The sequence below is a fragment of the Mustela lutreola genome, chromosome 11 (assembly GCF_030435805.1).
Source record: "Mustela lutreola isolate mMusLut2 chromosome 11, mMusLut2.pri, whole genome shotgun sequence".
In the NCBI taxonomy this organism is placed as follows: domain Eukaryota; kingdom Metazoa; phylum Chordata; class Mammalia; order Carnivora; family Mustelidae; genus Mustela; species Mustela lutreola.
This window is the reverse complement of record NC_081300.1, coordinates 61,418,807-61,434,715: the sequence shown is the minus strand read 5'-3', so window position 1 is coordinate 61,434,715 and position 15,909 is coordinate 61,418,807. Positions and strand designations below refer to the sequence as shown.

Sequence of the window (15,909 nt, the reverse complement as noted above, 5' to 3'; positions counted from 1 at the left end):
AGTCTTTGAAATATGGAAAACAGGACACCTGGGTGGCTCAGTCAGTTAAGCGTCTGCCTTCAGCTCACATCATGATCCCAGCGTCCTGGGATCGAGTCCCGCATCAGGCTCCTTGCTCAGTGGGGAGCCTGCTTCTCCCTCTACCTTCTCTGCCAACCGTTCCCCCTGCTTGTGCTCTTTCTCTAGGACAAATAAATAAATAAATATTTTTTAAAAAGAAATAGGGAAAACAAAACTATCAAATGCCTCTGTCTTTCCTACCAAACTATGCTGCTTTGTCACAGTTACTATAAATTAAGCATAAACAATATTTTTAACTATTTTATGTATTCTTCAGAAAGAATGTGTCTTTTCCCTCATTCAACCCCAAAGTGGGCTAAAAATAAAGTCCCTTGGACTCACCATTGTCCTCTTCAGAGGAAACAAAGTCAATGAAAAGCATCATCTCAAAACACCATCATCTTTTCTGTCTACTCTCCACCCTAAATCTCCCACAGATCTACCCACTTAATAACAAAAAAGCACACAAGCCAGAAATTGTTTATAGGAGCCATATGGACAAACAATTAAGTCTGATCCTAAGATGTTCTTAAGTGTTAGCAATGAAGCCATACACACACACACACACACACACATACACACACAGAAGCATATACACACATACAGATTAACAACCATCAATGACCTCTGAAAACTGTGTTCTTCACAGAAATGTAAAGACAGAGAACATGGTAGTTCAGTTCTATTTTCACCAGAACCTTATCTTGGCAAAGTAAACATATGTGTGAGAGTAACCTTTACACCCTCAGAAACATTCATAAACAAATCCACCAACGCTGTATTCAAGAAGGGCACAGCAGTGTTCAGGGCTGAGGATCCTGTTAGAGTCAACAGCAGTAGTTACTGTTTTTAAATCTCTCTGCTTGAGAACCTCAACCACTCTAAATTTGTGAAACTAGAAAAGATGAAAAAAGAAATGTGATTTTACCCACTCATCCCTCACCCCTATAAAACATCTGACTAGAGGTCCCCTTAACAAAACAAAGGGAGAGCACAGAGTATATTAGTGAGTTTACTTCTACAAAGGAAAAATGGAGGGAGAATAGAAAGGAAGAATGATAGGTGATTAAAAAAAAAAGCATCATTGTGTTCAGAGAAGTTGCGAGAAAGACTGCGGATGAAAACAGAGCCTTGTCTATCTCTAGTCTCCTGTTTGAGCCACAGAAGATGGAAAAAATGGAAGAAGGGAGGGAGAAAACGTGAAGCTGTAGAAGATCATGTAGTTCTTAATATTCCAGTAAATTAAAGTTCAAAAATTTTCCAGGACCATCACTTGCTACTTAGATGCAGCTACCTCTGTGACAAAAATCTAAAGAGACTAAGGTTTCTTTGACCATATATCCATTCTGCTGTGACTATATTTTCCAATCCTGAAGAAACACCAGGGTATAGTGACAGAGCATAATCTTTTAAATTTGATTTTGAATCCTCACTCTGCCTTTTGCTGGGTGACAATTTTCAAGTTACTTAACTTTCATGAAACTATTTTTCTTAACCATAATAATGGAAATAGCAGAATTTTCTTCTTCTCTGGATATTAAACAAACACAAAAAGAGAATGAATTAAGTGGAATTTCTAAACATCATTTTCAATGCAACAAGGAGACAGGTGCAATTTAAAGACTTCAAAATATCTGTAACAACTGCCCCAAGCAGGTTAGATTGGGCAGAAAGTAAACAGAGGGAGGTAAAGGAAAGAAGCACAGAGAATTAAACAGATTCAGTGTTAGAAGATCCCAAAGACCACAAGCAAAAACATACTTGAAGGTGAAGAGCACATCTTGAAGAAGATAAGCTATATCCCATGTTTGCAACAATGAGTGCAAGAAATGATATGAACAAGGCAGTAGCAGAAGCTCTCCAGGACTTCAGGTTCAAAAAAATCAAAAGAGATGAGGCTAGTCAAAAAATCTCACAGCTTAAAAAAAAAAAAAAAAAAAAAAATCTCATACATGAGCCATATTTGCTGGAAACAGTCCTATCTACGATGCAGCAGAGATAGAGGGAGGCTCTGGACTGTGAAGTTTGAAAAGCTACCCTAAAGGCTTTCTCATACCACAATACCTCTTGAAAAAACTTGGACTCAGAAAATCCAGTAGACTCAATGATGAATAGTTTAAAAAAAAAAGAGAGAAGCAATAAAAAAGATATTCTATTGAAAAACTATAAAACCATAAAACTTACCATAAGCCAAAGAACACTTCCTAGAATGTTGCCACAGATTAGATGAAAATTGCAACCAAATAGTTTCCATAAATTTTCAAAACTTAACAAGGTAATCACCTCTATGAAAACAAGAGAAATTTAAAAAAAAAAAAGACTACAAGGTACAAATGTAAAATATTCAAGATAGATACGGTAAGAATCAAGAGGAGGGAAATAAAATATGAGCTGGCAGAAATCACAAAAGAAATTTTAGAGGAAGAACAAAATCATAGAAATGAAAATGAATTTGAAATAAGCACAAAACAGAAAAGATAACACAGAAAATGAAGGAACAGAGAATAGGATTTTAAAAGCCAAAAACAAAACTGGACTCATTGACACAAGTACTTGCTATCAATTAAGGGCTAAACTTTGTCCTACAATAATTTCACATGGTGGAGGTGAGAATTCATGGGTTGATACAACTGTTTATAGAAGTGGTTCAATCACTATCTTTATTGTTACTATCAGCATATTTACAGCATCATTTATTTAGAAGATAACACAATAACCAATCAGAAGTTCAGGGAGATGAAGATATACATTGGAGTCCTCAGCCCACAGATGAGAGTCAAACAGAAAAGCAATGGGCCCACAACAAGATACTAACTTTTAAGGAAGAAAGAAGGATCCCTAATAAAGGCAGAATAAGATATCAAAGAAGTAGTTTACTAATGACAGTACTAATGATGCCCATGATGATGATAATACAGTATTTGCAATATTATTACTACTGAAGCATTTGCTATGTATGATAAGCTTTTTAATATATGATAAGCTTTTTAATATATTCTCACATATAACCTCTTGAGGAATGTAGTGCTATCCCCATTTTATAGATGAGGATATCGAGGTTTGTTCCAAACCACATGGAAGTTTCAAGATGACTGAGGGCAGAGCTGAATGCAACAAAGAAGTCCAGTAGAACAGGCCTTAAAAGTACACAACATGATCTGCCAACATGAAGGTCACCATGAAAGCAATTTCAGCGAAATGCAGAGGACCATGCTAAACTGCAAGCAACTAAGAAGTGAACAGGACATGAAGAAATAAAGACAACACTAAACACCCCATTAACAAAGGTGAACTACAAACAGAAGGACAAACTGGCCAACAGGATAGGGGAAGAGTCTGTGCTGGTTATAGATTCCAGGTCTGGATTTCCGCTGTGTTAAGGTGGGTTGGGTGGAGTTTTGACTAGAGCATTCTGTGGGCTTACTGCACTCTCCAGATCTGCCCTCTCAGTCTGCTCTCAGTCCTCTTTGCTCTCCCATTGATCTCCCACAGATATCCACACCTGTGATTTCAAATCTCACTTTGCACGATTGGGACTCAAGGTTACAGACCTTTGGCTGTGGTTCCATGTTAGCCTTTCCAGTGGCCTAGAAAGACACATACACATGGATGTCCCACCTTCTTCTCCAAATCAAAATGATCAAAACTGAAGCCACCATCTAAACCCACAAGTCTGCTCCTTCTCCCTCTTCCCATTTCTGTCACTCTTCTTTATATATAGTAGGTGCTCAATAAATATTGAGTAAGTCATTTCTGAACCTTGCTGCCTCAAAAATACATTATGTTCAATGTAGTTAATGAAGCTAAAGGCATACAATTCTTTTTCAAGACTTGGTATGCTAACTCTGACTTCTTTTTGAAGATTACATCATTGCATGACCTTAATTCTTTTCTTGTTTTAATTAGTATTTAATTAATTAAATAATTAATAAGGTTAATAAGGGTTACTAGGTGGCTGAGTTGATTAAGCATCCAACTCTTGGCTTCTGCTCAGGTCATGATCTCATGGGTTGTGAGATCAAGACCATGGTGGAGTCCATGCTAGCGAGAGTCGGCTCAAAGATTCTCTTTCTCTGCCTCTCCCCCAACTCACACACACACACTCTCTCTCTCTCAAATAAATAAATAACTCTTTTTAAAAAATCAAGAGGCTAATAAAATATTCCAAAGTAGTCACTGGAAACCCTTATGCCTTATATACATTTAACATCATTCCCAAGAAATCTGATCCCATATGCTCAATATTTATATCTTATCAGAAACAAAAGTCTCTTTTTTCTTGATACACAATCAAGAAAGAATTCCAATCATACACCTAAAATAGAATCAAGTATTCATCTCAGTATATCCATCAAAGTATAAATGCTACAATTTACAGTAGTATAATACATTATCAGAACTTTCTGCTTGCAGTGATATATTAAGATATTTTCATGAAATTTACTTGAACACCCCCAGAAAGCTTAAGTGGTAAAAGCACTTCACTATTTTTTCCTTCTCCAAGCTAAAAATAAGGAAAGGCCTAAAATTCAGACCCTTTAAAATGCATATATACAAATCATACACAACAAAACCAACAAGAAAAATTGAGATGAGGGTAACTGAACAAAACTGGTAAAACAAAGAAGCTGTTTCAGTTTTGTTTTGTTTTTTAAGACCTTATTTATTTATTTGACAGAGAGACAGAGTGAGAGAAGGAACACAAGCAGGGGGAGTGGGAGAGGGAGAAACAGGCTTCCCGTCGAGCAGGGAGCCCGATGCAGGGCTCAATCGCAGGACCCTGGGATCATGACCTGAGCTAAAGGCAGACACTTAAGGACCGAGCCACCCAGGTGCCCCAAGAAGGTGTTTCCATACTAAGGCATACTTTTGCCTGAAGCAGAAGGATACCAGCAATACTGAGTCTGTGTTTATTTAAAATTTTAATATCTTGTTCACCATGGACTTTGGTCCTAGTTTTGATTTTTCAAAGTATTCTTTATTACTGACAATAAATTTTCGGTACCTCCTTAAGTTGGTACCTGACTCTAGCCCTGGCCCTGTGATACATGACTTAAGGAGGGAGAAAACAAAAGAGCAAAGAGCACTAACTTATTTACTCTGTTTCCTGCTTAGGACACAGAAATGATCAAGCTCTACAGTCCTTGCACCCCTGAATTAAACTGCCATTTAAAATTATCCATTCCTCTCCTGATTGCTATTCCTGCCATTTTACACAGCCCAAGTAAGTTCTCACTTCTAGGAGCTTATGATAAAAAAGGAACATCCCTGATGAAACCAAACACACAAAGAACATGCAGTTAAAAAAATAAAAATACACAGATATATATTTCTTAAAAGAACATTTTCTAAAGAACAAACTATTTTCTGAGGAGTCTGAAAGAAAGCCGCTCTCTTTGTACTACTCCTGTTCCCAACTGCTTCCCCCGCTAACCAAGCTTCACAAAAGTAGAAATCAGTGCTGCTGGTTTCATAACTGTCTGGGAAGAAAAGGAAAACTTTGAGTCGAACTCTTTATGTGACACAAATTTCCATTATCCAAAATTGGGAAGGTATAATGTTGAATACAAAAAGAGGAGAGAGCCATATTTAAAAGCAGATTTGAAATAAATACCTGTTATTTAAAAAAAATAAAAATAAAAAAGAAATCAAGAAGGAAAATACAATTTTTCACAGAAAGTAATTGTCAAATTATGGAAGTGTGTGGTAATACAGCACAGAAGCTGACTGGATCACTTGATTTTCTACTTAGGATTAAGTTTTCTAGGCTGTGAGTTAATATTTTATGTGTTAACTAAAGGGAACAAGCACAGTTTTTTTTTTAAGTTCTAAATATAACTATACTGCCTTTCACTGCTTTCTTCACAAATAGAGATTTTAAGATTTGGTGTTTATTCTTAATACATTATTTTTGGAAGAAAAGTCACTACTATAATTATCCAAATCTGACAGCTGTAAAACTGTATGGAAAGGACTAGAAAACAGAAGACACAAAGAAACTAATTCAGAGCTATATAAACAACCACTTAAAATTTGAGGGACATTAGTAGAGTTCAAAAGAGAATAATTAAATAGCCACTAAAAGCCAAACAAACTACAACTTTCAAAAATTGTGCACAGAAACAGGTTTTGAAAATGTCTGCTACTACATCTGAGATCACAGAGTAGTAACTTTCAGAAGGAAGATAAAGAGAGAACCAAATAATGAACAGATTTCTGTGGTGAGAAGCAGTTCCTCTACGTGCAGACTCAGAGGTACAGGGGTAGCAAATAAACTTGTTGTTCAATGAACTGCCTGTCTGCTAGGCCAGATAACAAATGGGAATCTAAATCTCTCAGAACCCTAAAGAATGCTCAGGATGAAAATTAACTAGCTTCTGCTTGCTGATTTTATAAACATGGAGGGAGAGCAAGGAACAAAAGACTGATTTGAAAAGAAGTTATGAAATCAAATATCTCAAATTATGCTCACTCAACAGAGCTCATTTTGGCTCACTAAAATACTGTGCTTACTCACTACCTCCAATTTACTTTTCCCTGATTTTACTAGAAATCATTTCATCCACAGTCACAGGCAAGTCTTCACAGTTCCAGTAACAGAGAAGGGCCATATCCTAAAGGATCTCATACAGGACTGAACCCCAAACCCTTCCTGTTGGAGCTATTCAATGCTGGGCTACACACTTGGATATGGTCCACCTGATGCTGTGGGCATTTATAATATGTCAAAGGAAATACTGAAGTCAAGAAACATCTTCAGGGGCTCCTGGGTGGTTCAGTGGGTTAAAGCCTCTGCCTTTGGCTCAGGTCATGATCCCAGGGTCCTGGGATGGAGCCCCACATGGGCTCTCTGCTCAGCGGAGAGCCTGCCTCCTCTCTCTCTCACTCTCTGCCTACCTCTCTGTCTACTTGTGATCTCTGTCTGTCCAATAAATAAATAAAACCTAAAAAAAAGAAACATATTCAAACTCCAAATTACACTGGTCTCCCCCTGGCTTACTGCTCCCTGCCATGTTACCAACTGGCAGCAGTATTCCTTAAGCTTTCGCCTAGTCAATCATATGAGAATTACAAAAACGGATTTTTCACCTCCATATAAAGAAAAGATTTCCAAACTTAGAAGTGTCCAGAAATAGGATTATGTTCCCTATTAAGGTGGTGAATTCTCTGATGCTAGAAGAGATCAAGCACTGTCATGGTAACCCCTTGTCAGAGGAAATTTGTTCAACCAAAGGAAACTAACTGTACCAAGAGACTCAGGAGTACTGGTCCTGCTGCAATCCTGGGATGAAAGCAACTGATTCCCATGAGGTATTTTAAAAGATAAAATAAAATAAAAAACAAACAAAAAAAAAAACGGTCTCTTCCCTAAGCCAGAGTATGCATTTTAAATGTTTTTGTTTAAAAGGCTCCCTCTAGTTAAATGTATTATAAAAGTAAAAATAAAGTAGAGGCAATTGGATTATGTTTTTTTAAAGATTTTATTTATTTGACAGAGAGATCACAAGTAGGCAGAGAGGCAGGCAGAGAGGGGGAAGCAGGCTCCCCGCTGAGCAGAGAGCCCGATACAGGGCTTGATCGCAGGACCCTGAGATCATGACCTGAGTGGAAGGCAGAAGCCCAACCCACTGAGCCACCCAGGTGCCCCAACAACTGAATTTTGTTAACACAAAACTTTGTAGCACAGTCAGCCTAATTAGATTAATACAAACTTGGAAACAGGATGGGCAGACAGAAATGCAGCTAAGAGACTTGAAAAGCCACAAAAGAATTTCTAATGTGATATGCAATAAAGTTCATGGTCTCATCAGAGACTCTGGACCTCAGGACACCATCAGAAGTAACTAGGGTTTTATAGCCATGCGGGTTTCACTGTCTCCGAGTCGAAACAAAAAGGTTTTAATGGCATGTGAATCAGCCCATTTGGCTTGGTTTTGGTTTTCACCCTTTCTTACTTTTGGAAGTATAGGTCAAGAATTCTTTTACTTACAAAATTATTATTTAAAATAATGATACTAATTCAACATAGTGATCCGGAGTAATGCCTCCTGACCTAAGCATTAAATCTTACCAGTTTTAGAGCCAGAAGGAAATCAATGCCCTAAAATGCACACATCTAGATGTCACTTCATTCACGGCTACCAAAATTTCAGTCACTTGAGTGCCCTCTTCTGTTTTTGCCACAGCTACAGACCAACTGTAGCAGTAAAGCTCCCACTATCATACAGTGCCATTTTAAATTCAGATGAATAAAAAAAAAATAAGAAATGTTAGCCTACAGATGGGCATTTATTCTAATTTCTGAGGACACACTTGAGATCAGCCATTAATTTAAACTCCATGCTGCCAAGAGAACAGAGACGACCACGGTCAGGAGGGGAAGCAGCTTGCAGTGGTGTGAAGTGGGGGCTACAGGTGAGGGCATGGCCTCATCTCTGAGGAGACCAGCTCCTATGTCAGAGAACACCCCTAATGCTGACACACCAAAGGAATAATCACCTTAGTAACGGACAAGCTAAAAGGCTAAGTCTGTTGTACAAATGGGCCAAATCATTCAAAACAGCAGATATGCAGGATGTGAAACTCAGAAAAGTCTATTCCAAATGACACTAAGAGAAAAGTACTTAACACAATGTTAAATTCAACTGTGTATGTTAATAAAGACTAAAAGAAAGCACAGATTCTCCTGGTAGAAATTGCTGGTATCATGCGATGCTGAGTTTTTTTCCCCCGAATAACTTTTATTTTAACCATATGAATAGTGTTCACTGGAGAAAATATAAAAGGACAGATAAACAAAATAAAATCACCCAGAAACTTTTCATTCAGACAGAAACATTATTTCTATTTTGTTGCATTCTCCCAGACTTTTTTCTATATCAATATAAACATACACATTTTTAAGTTAAGAGGAAGCATAGTGTACATACTGTTTTGTAACTTGCTTTCTTTAATAGGTTCTATGTTCAAAGACTACAATTCAACAATTTTATAAGGTCCTCTAGTGATACCACATAAAATACACAGGTGTACCACCAGTTACCCAACCAATCCCTAATTGCTGTGAATTGACAAAAAAGATGGAAGATAACCAATTTCAAATGTTAATTAATTATTTATTTATTTTCTTTCTTTCTTTTTTAAGATTTTATTTATTTATTTGGCAGAGAGAGATCACAAGTAGGCCCAGAGACAGGCAGAGAGAGAGAGGAAGGGAAGCAGGCTCCCCGCTGAGCAGAGAGCCCGATGCGGGGCTCTATCCCAAGACACTGGGATCATGACGTGAGCCGAAGGCAGCGGCTTAACCCACTGAGCCACCCAGGTGCCCCTTAATTTTTTATTTTTATAAAGATTTATTTATGTTAGATTGAGAGAGAGAAAGAACACTTGAGTGGGAGGGGGACAGAGGGAGAGAATCTTGAGGCAGACTCCCCATTGAGTGTGGAGCCAGACGAGGGGCTCAATCCCAAGACCCATGAGATCATGACCTGAGCTAAAACCAAAAGTCCAACCAAATGAACCACCAAGGTGCCACTCAAATGTTAATGTTTTTAAAATGATGGACCCCTCCTGGTGAAGAAATACGATTTGTAAATCCACCAAAATGAATTCAGACAAACAAGAAACACTCTCTTTTTAAAAAGGAGTCTTGACAGAGCACATGGGTAACTCAGTATGTTGAGCACCAGACTCTTGATTTTGGCTCAGGTCTTAGTTTTGGGGTCATGGGATTGAGCCCCACATAAGGCTCCATGCTCAGCAGGGAGTCTGATTCTCTCTCTCTCTCTCTCTCTTTCTCTCTCTGCTCCTCTCCCGCTCCCTCTCTCCTCCTCCCTGCACCCCTGACCAAACAAATGGGTTTTTAAAAAAAAAATCTCAGTAGCTGAGCAGGCAAGGATCTTCCACCCAAGGTGCTCTTGGGGATGTGTGCACTATGGTTGTGGGTTGATCCCCAAGATCTTTGGGTACACTTGAGGGTAATTTAAAGACTGTCTCTTTATGTTACAGATCCTACCTTTGTAATAAATTATCTTCCTTAGAAACTGACTCTTTCTTATTATGAAATGTCTGTCTTTAGCGATGTTCCTTGCCTAAGTCCCCTTCTCCTAGTATTGTATATAGCTATACCAACTTTCTCTTGGTTGGTTTGCTAGCACATTCCTTCTTTTCCCATCCTTTTACTTTCAACTTTTCTGTACCCCCTTATTTAAGGTATGTATACTGTAAGCAGCAATTTTTTAAAATATTCAGATCAATAATCATTGCCAGGTAAATGAAGTATCTAGTGCAGTTGCATTTCATGTAATAATATATTTAAGTAGAAACTTGCCATGTTGCTATTCTTCTGTTTGTCCCACCTGTTTTCTCTCTCTCCTTTCTTACTTTCTGATTCCTCAATTACTTTTCATCATTCAATTTCCCTTCTATTACCCCATTAGTTATACACTATTATTATTTTAGTGATTACTTAGAGATTACAACATACACTCTTAATTAAGAGATACACCTCATTTTACTCTGCTTTGTGATTTTTTTCAAATTGAAAGTTTGTGGCAACCCTACATCAAGCAAGTCCATTGTTGCCATTTTTCTGACAGCATTTGCTCACTTCATTTCTCTCTGTCACATGCTGGTAATTCTCAAAATATTTTAAGATTTTTCATCATTATTACATTTGTTACAATGATCTATGATCCTTATTTCCTGGGACATAACAATATTGACTCTAGGCCAATCACTAACCTACAAAGACCTCTATGTATTCAAGAGAAAGGAAAAGTTGTACATCTCTCACTGCAGAAGAAAAGTTTGGAACAAACAGAGGTTTGTTCCCGGGGATTAGGGAAAGAAGCTGTCTCCATAACATAAAGGGGCAAAGTGCAGCCCAAGTGCTGATGTAGAAGTAGAGCCATTTATGCAGATCAAGTCAAGATAGTTCATGAAGGAGGCTACATAAAACAACAGATTTTCAATGTATACAGAACAGCCTTATATTAGAAGAAGATGCTATCTTGGACTTTCATAGCAAGAGAGGAGAAGTCAATGCCTAACTTCAAAGTTTCAAAGTTCAGGCTGATTCTCCTGTCAGCTAGGACTGACACAGCCAGCGATTTTCAGTTAAAGATAATGCTCATTTGTCATTCTGAAAATCCTAGGGCCCTTAAGAATGACACCAAATCTACTCTGCTTGTGCTCTATAAATGAAACAACAAAGGCAGAATGACAGCACATCTATTTATAACATGGGTGACTGAATATTTTAAGCCCTCTAATGAGAACTAGGTTCGGAAAAAAAAGATTCCTCTCAAAATATTACTGCTCACTGACAATGCACCTGGTCATCCAAGAGCTCTGATGGAGATACACAATGATATTAGCATTGTTTTCATGCCTACTAATGCAACATCCCTTGTGCAGCCCAAGGTTCAAGGTGTAATTTCAACTCTCAAGTTTTATTATTTAAGAAATATATTTCATAAAGCTGTCATAAATAGTGATTACTCTGGTGGATCCAAACAAAGTAAATCGAAACCTTCTGGAAAGAATTCACCATTGTAGATGCCATGAAGAACATTTAGGATTCATTGAAAGAGGTCAAAATATCAACAAATACAGGAGTTTGGAAGAAGCTGATTCCAACCCTCACAGATGACCTTGGGGGTTCAAGACTATAGCCATGACAGAAATGACAAGAGAACTAGAATTAGAAGTGTAGCTTGAAGATGTGACTGAACTGCTGCAATCTCACAAAACTTGAACAGATGCTTCTTATGGATGAGCAAAGAAAGCGGTTTTTTGAGATGAAAGCTCCTCTTGGTAAAGATACTGTAAAGACTATTGAAATGACAAAAAGGACTTAAAATCTTAGTTGATAAAGCAGTGGCAAGGTTTAGAAGGACTGCCTCTAATTTTTAAAGAAGTTCTACTGTGGGTAAAAATCTTTGAAACAGGATTACATGCTACAGAGAAATCATTTGTGAAAAGAACAGTCAACTGGTGAGCCAATCTTCATTGCAACCTTACTTTAAGAAATTGCCACAGCCACCCCGACCTTCAGCAACCACCACCCTGATCAGTAAGCAGCCATCAATATCAAGGTAAGACCCTCTACCAGCAATAAGATTTGACTTGCTGAAAGCTCACATGTTGGTTAGCATTTTTTACCAACGAAGGATTTTTTTTTTTAAAGATTTTATTTATCTGACAGAGAGAGAGAGCACAAGCGGGGAGAGCAGCAAAGGGAGAGAGAGAAGCAGGCTCCGCACTGAGCAGGGAGCCCGATGTGGTGCTCAATTCCAAGACACTAGGACCATGACCCAAGCAGAAAACAGAAGCTTAACCAACTAAGCCACCGAGGTGTGCCAATGAAGTATTTTTTAAATTAATGTATATACAAGATATTATTTTGTTGTTGATGCTCTACAGTCAATATTCATGTAGAATTGTCTACATAGTTATTGTTTTTATTACTCTTCCTATATTTACTATATTTCCATGCTTCCACTTGGAATCATTTCTCCTTCTGTATAAAAGGATTCTCTTTAATATTTCTTTGACTATGGGTCTTCTGGTGACAAATTCTCTCTGCTTTGGTCTGAAAATGCCCTTTAGTTGCCTTCATTTTGAAAGATACTTTCACTGGGAAGTGAATTACATTGACAGTTACTTTCTTCATCGCTTTAAAGATCATTTCATTGTCTTCTCATTTCAATTATTTTTGTGGAAAAGCCTACCCCCGGTCTTACAGTAGCCCTTTTAATATAATGTATGTTTTTCGTCTACTGCAGTTTTATACCTTTGATAATCAGCAGTTAGCTCTCATCCACATTAACTGTCTGTATATTTTTGAAAGTGGTGATAGGTATATAGGTAACCAATGTATAGAGTTTGTTTGGTGAATCTTCATCCTTTGTTATGTTTTCTGGTCAACTGCACACAGATACAATATGGAACATTCCTTATTCCTTCGGCCCAGACATCTTTGTTGAGCCTGATGTCAATGTACCCACGTGGAATTCCCATATCCTTCATGGCAAATTTCCAGATCTCTCTGAATGCCCAAAGGGCACACTTCCTGAAACCCACTCCTTGGATACACTTGTAAATGCCGATAGTGTATTCACTGGTCACTATATTGTTGGTGGCAGAATGGCCCTCTTCTCATCACCCTTCTTTGCAGGAGCCATTCTGCTGGGCTCTGGTTAGAAAACCCTCTGGCTGCTTTTTAACACTTTCTCTTTGTGTTCTGGTTTTATTATGATGTTAGGTGTGATCTTCTTTGTATTTATCATGTTTGGAGTTTGTAGAGCTTCTTGAATCTCTGACTTAATATCTTTATACAGTTTGAGATTAATTCTCAAACAGTATCATTTCAAACATTGCTTCTGCCCCAATCTGTCTCTTCTCTCATCATTTCTCTTTATTTATATACATCCTGGGTCACTTCACTGTGTCTCATATGGTTGCTATGCCCTTCTATTTTCCTACTCTTCTTTCTCAAATATTCAGTCTGAATATTTTCTATTGGCCTATATTGCAGAGTTTGCTAATTTCCTATGTCCAATCTGCTATCAAATTTATCTATTTAATTCACTTTATTGACTGTATCTTTCTTTTCCAGCAATTCCATCTGGGTCCCTTTTTTATACATTCCATTTCATCTGTGAAATTCTCAACTACTTTCTTGAACATATTAATGGCAGCTCTTTCAAAATCCATACCTAATTATTTTAATAGCTGGATCACCTGTTGCTGTTTTCAGCATTAATTTTTACTTTTTTTTTTCTTTTAATCATTTAGCCCTATTTCCTAGCATCCCTGTTGATTTTTCATTGAATGCCAGACATTGGGTATCAAAAACTAACAAGTCAATCTGTGAGTCTGGCTGATGTTATTCTTCAGAGATGATTTATTTTTGCTTTCTGGCAGGTTATTAGAATTGGGACGGACCACTACAATCCACTCTGAGTTAAACTGGTTCAAAGCAACATTTCAATCTTTTGTGAAGGATGCCGTATTTCAAGTTTATTTCAAGTTTACTCTTACTCCTGGGGGAGGCTAGACCCTAGCAGGATGTCTAGAGTGCTTACCAGGTCTCCTTTTCCTTGACAAGCCCTAAATTCCAAATTTTGTTTGGAAGTTTCCTCCATTTTGCATAGAGGTTCCTCAAAAAGTTGAAAATAGAGCTACCCTATGACCCAGCAATTGCACTACTGGGTATTTACTCTAAAGAAACAAATGTAGTGATCCAAAGGGGCACATGCACCCAAATGTTTATAGCAGCAATGTCCACAATAGCCAAACTACGGAAAGAGCCTAGATATCTATCAACAGGTTAACGGATAAAAAACGTGTGTGTGTGTGTGTGTGTGTGTGTAATGTATTGTATTTTATATATGTGTGTATATATATACACATATATACATATAATGGAATACCATGCAGTCATCAAAAGAAATGAAATCTTGCCATTTGCAATGACATGGATGGCACTAGAGGATATTATGCTGAGCAAAATAAGTCAATCAGAGAAAGAAAATTATCATATGATCTCCCAGATATGAGAAATTTGAGAGGCAGAGTGGAAGGTTTGAGGGATAGGGAGGGAAAAAAATGAAACAAGATGGGATCGGGAGGGAGACAAACCATAAGAGACTCTTAATCTCACAAAACAAATTGAGGGTTGCTGGGGGAGAGGGGGTAAGGAGAGGGTGGTTGAGTTACAGACATTGGGGATTATATGTGAAATAGTGAGTGCTGTGAAGTGTGTAAGCCTGACGATTCACAGACCTGTACCCCTGGGACAAATAACAAATTAACAAATACATTATATGTTAATAAAAATTAAAAAAAAAAAAAAGAATAGCTTTCTCTTCACTTCTTAACCTCTGAGCAGTTAACACATCTGCAAATGCCTTGAAGAAAACAGCAGTGCAGATAATTGGGCTCATCTTAACATTCTTCCCCTCTGTCCAAGATCCCAACACTCTTCATGGTTCCAACTCCAAGTTTTGTCTCCACATAGGATTGCCAACAGCTCCATTAATGATCCCAGCTTCTTGGGAAGCACTTTTGGTTGACTTGTTTGCCTTTCAATTCCCAGAGCCTTTATGAAGGACCAAATATGTCAAGGAGAAAACCATCACAGAATGTTGGCTTGATCGGTATGCTTCCTTTCTCTTCAGTACCCTGGTTCCTCAAGTCCTGGTCACCTTTTTTGTACTTTTCCAGCTTTTCAAGATGGCTTTATGGCAAAGTTGACCTATAAGCTACTCCACTTTCACTAAAAGCAGAAATGAACTAGTGGCTTTCATCTTTGGAGCTCTTTCCTATCCAGAAATCTCTCTTCTTTTGGAAGTTATTCTAAAAGGCCTCAAAGTTACATAGCTAAATAGTTTTTGATTTAAAAGCCCAGATAAGTAGGATCCAATTATTTCAACTACTCATCAGAATTCTACCCAGGCTTACTACATATACTGCCCTGCTCCAATTACAACTCTGAATATTTCCTGGGGTTTGACAAACCTGGATTTGCCAACTCTCACTGCTGGGTTCACCTCTACATATATCCAACTTCCTTATATCTGGTCCAACCCATTTTGTCTTATGAGTCTTCCTTCTGGGCCCACCTCCTCCATATTTCCAGTCACTAAGCCACATAATCAGACCTAAACATAAGACTCAATTCCACCTACCTGTCTGGACAATTCTGCCCGTACTCTCAATCCAAGTCAAGCACCATCCAATGTTTATCTTCCAAGTTTGGAGACCCTCCTCCCCTTTTCAACTCTCATCTGTGAACTGCTGGTAAGCAGGCCTTCACTTTCAGGGAGAAAAGACCAGCTCTGT

The 15,909-nt window shown here is 37.9% G+C and overlaps 1 protein-coding gene and 1 pseudogene across 8 annotated transcripts in view; both read right to left on the bottom strand.

Moving 5' to 3' along the window:
* LDLRAD4 (low density lipoprotein receptor class A domain containing 4) overlaps positions 1-15,909 on the bottom strand; it is a 417,129-nt gene that overhangs the window by 304,257 nt on the left and 96,963 nt on the right. The window lies entirely within an intron of this gene.
* On the bottom strand, positions 12,790-14,418 carry LOC131811042 (large ribosomal subunit protein eL31-like; annotated as a pseudogene).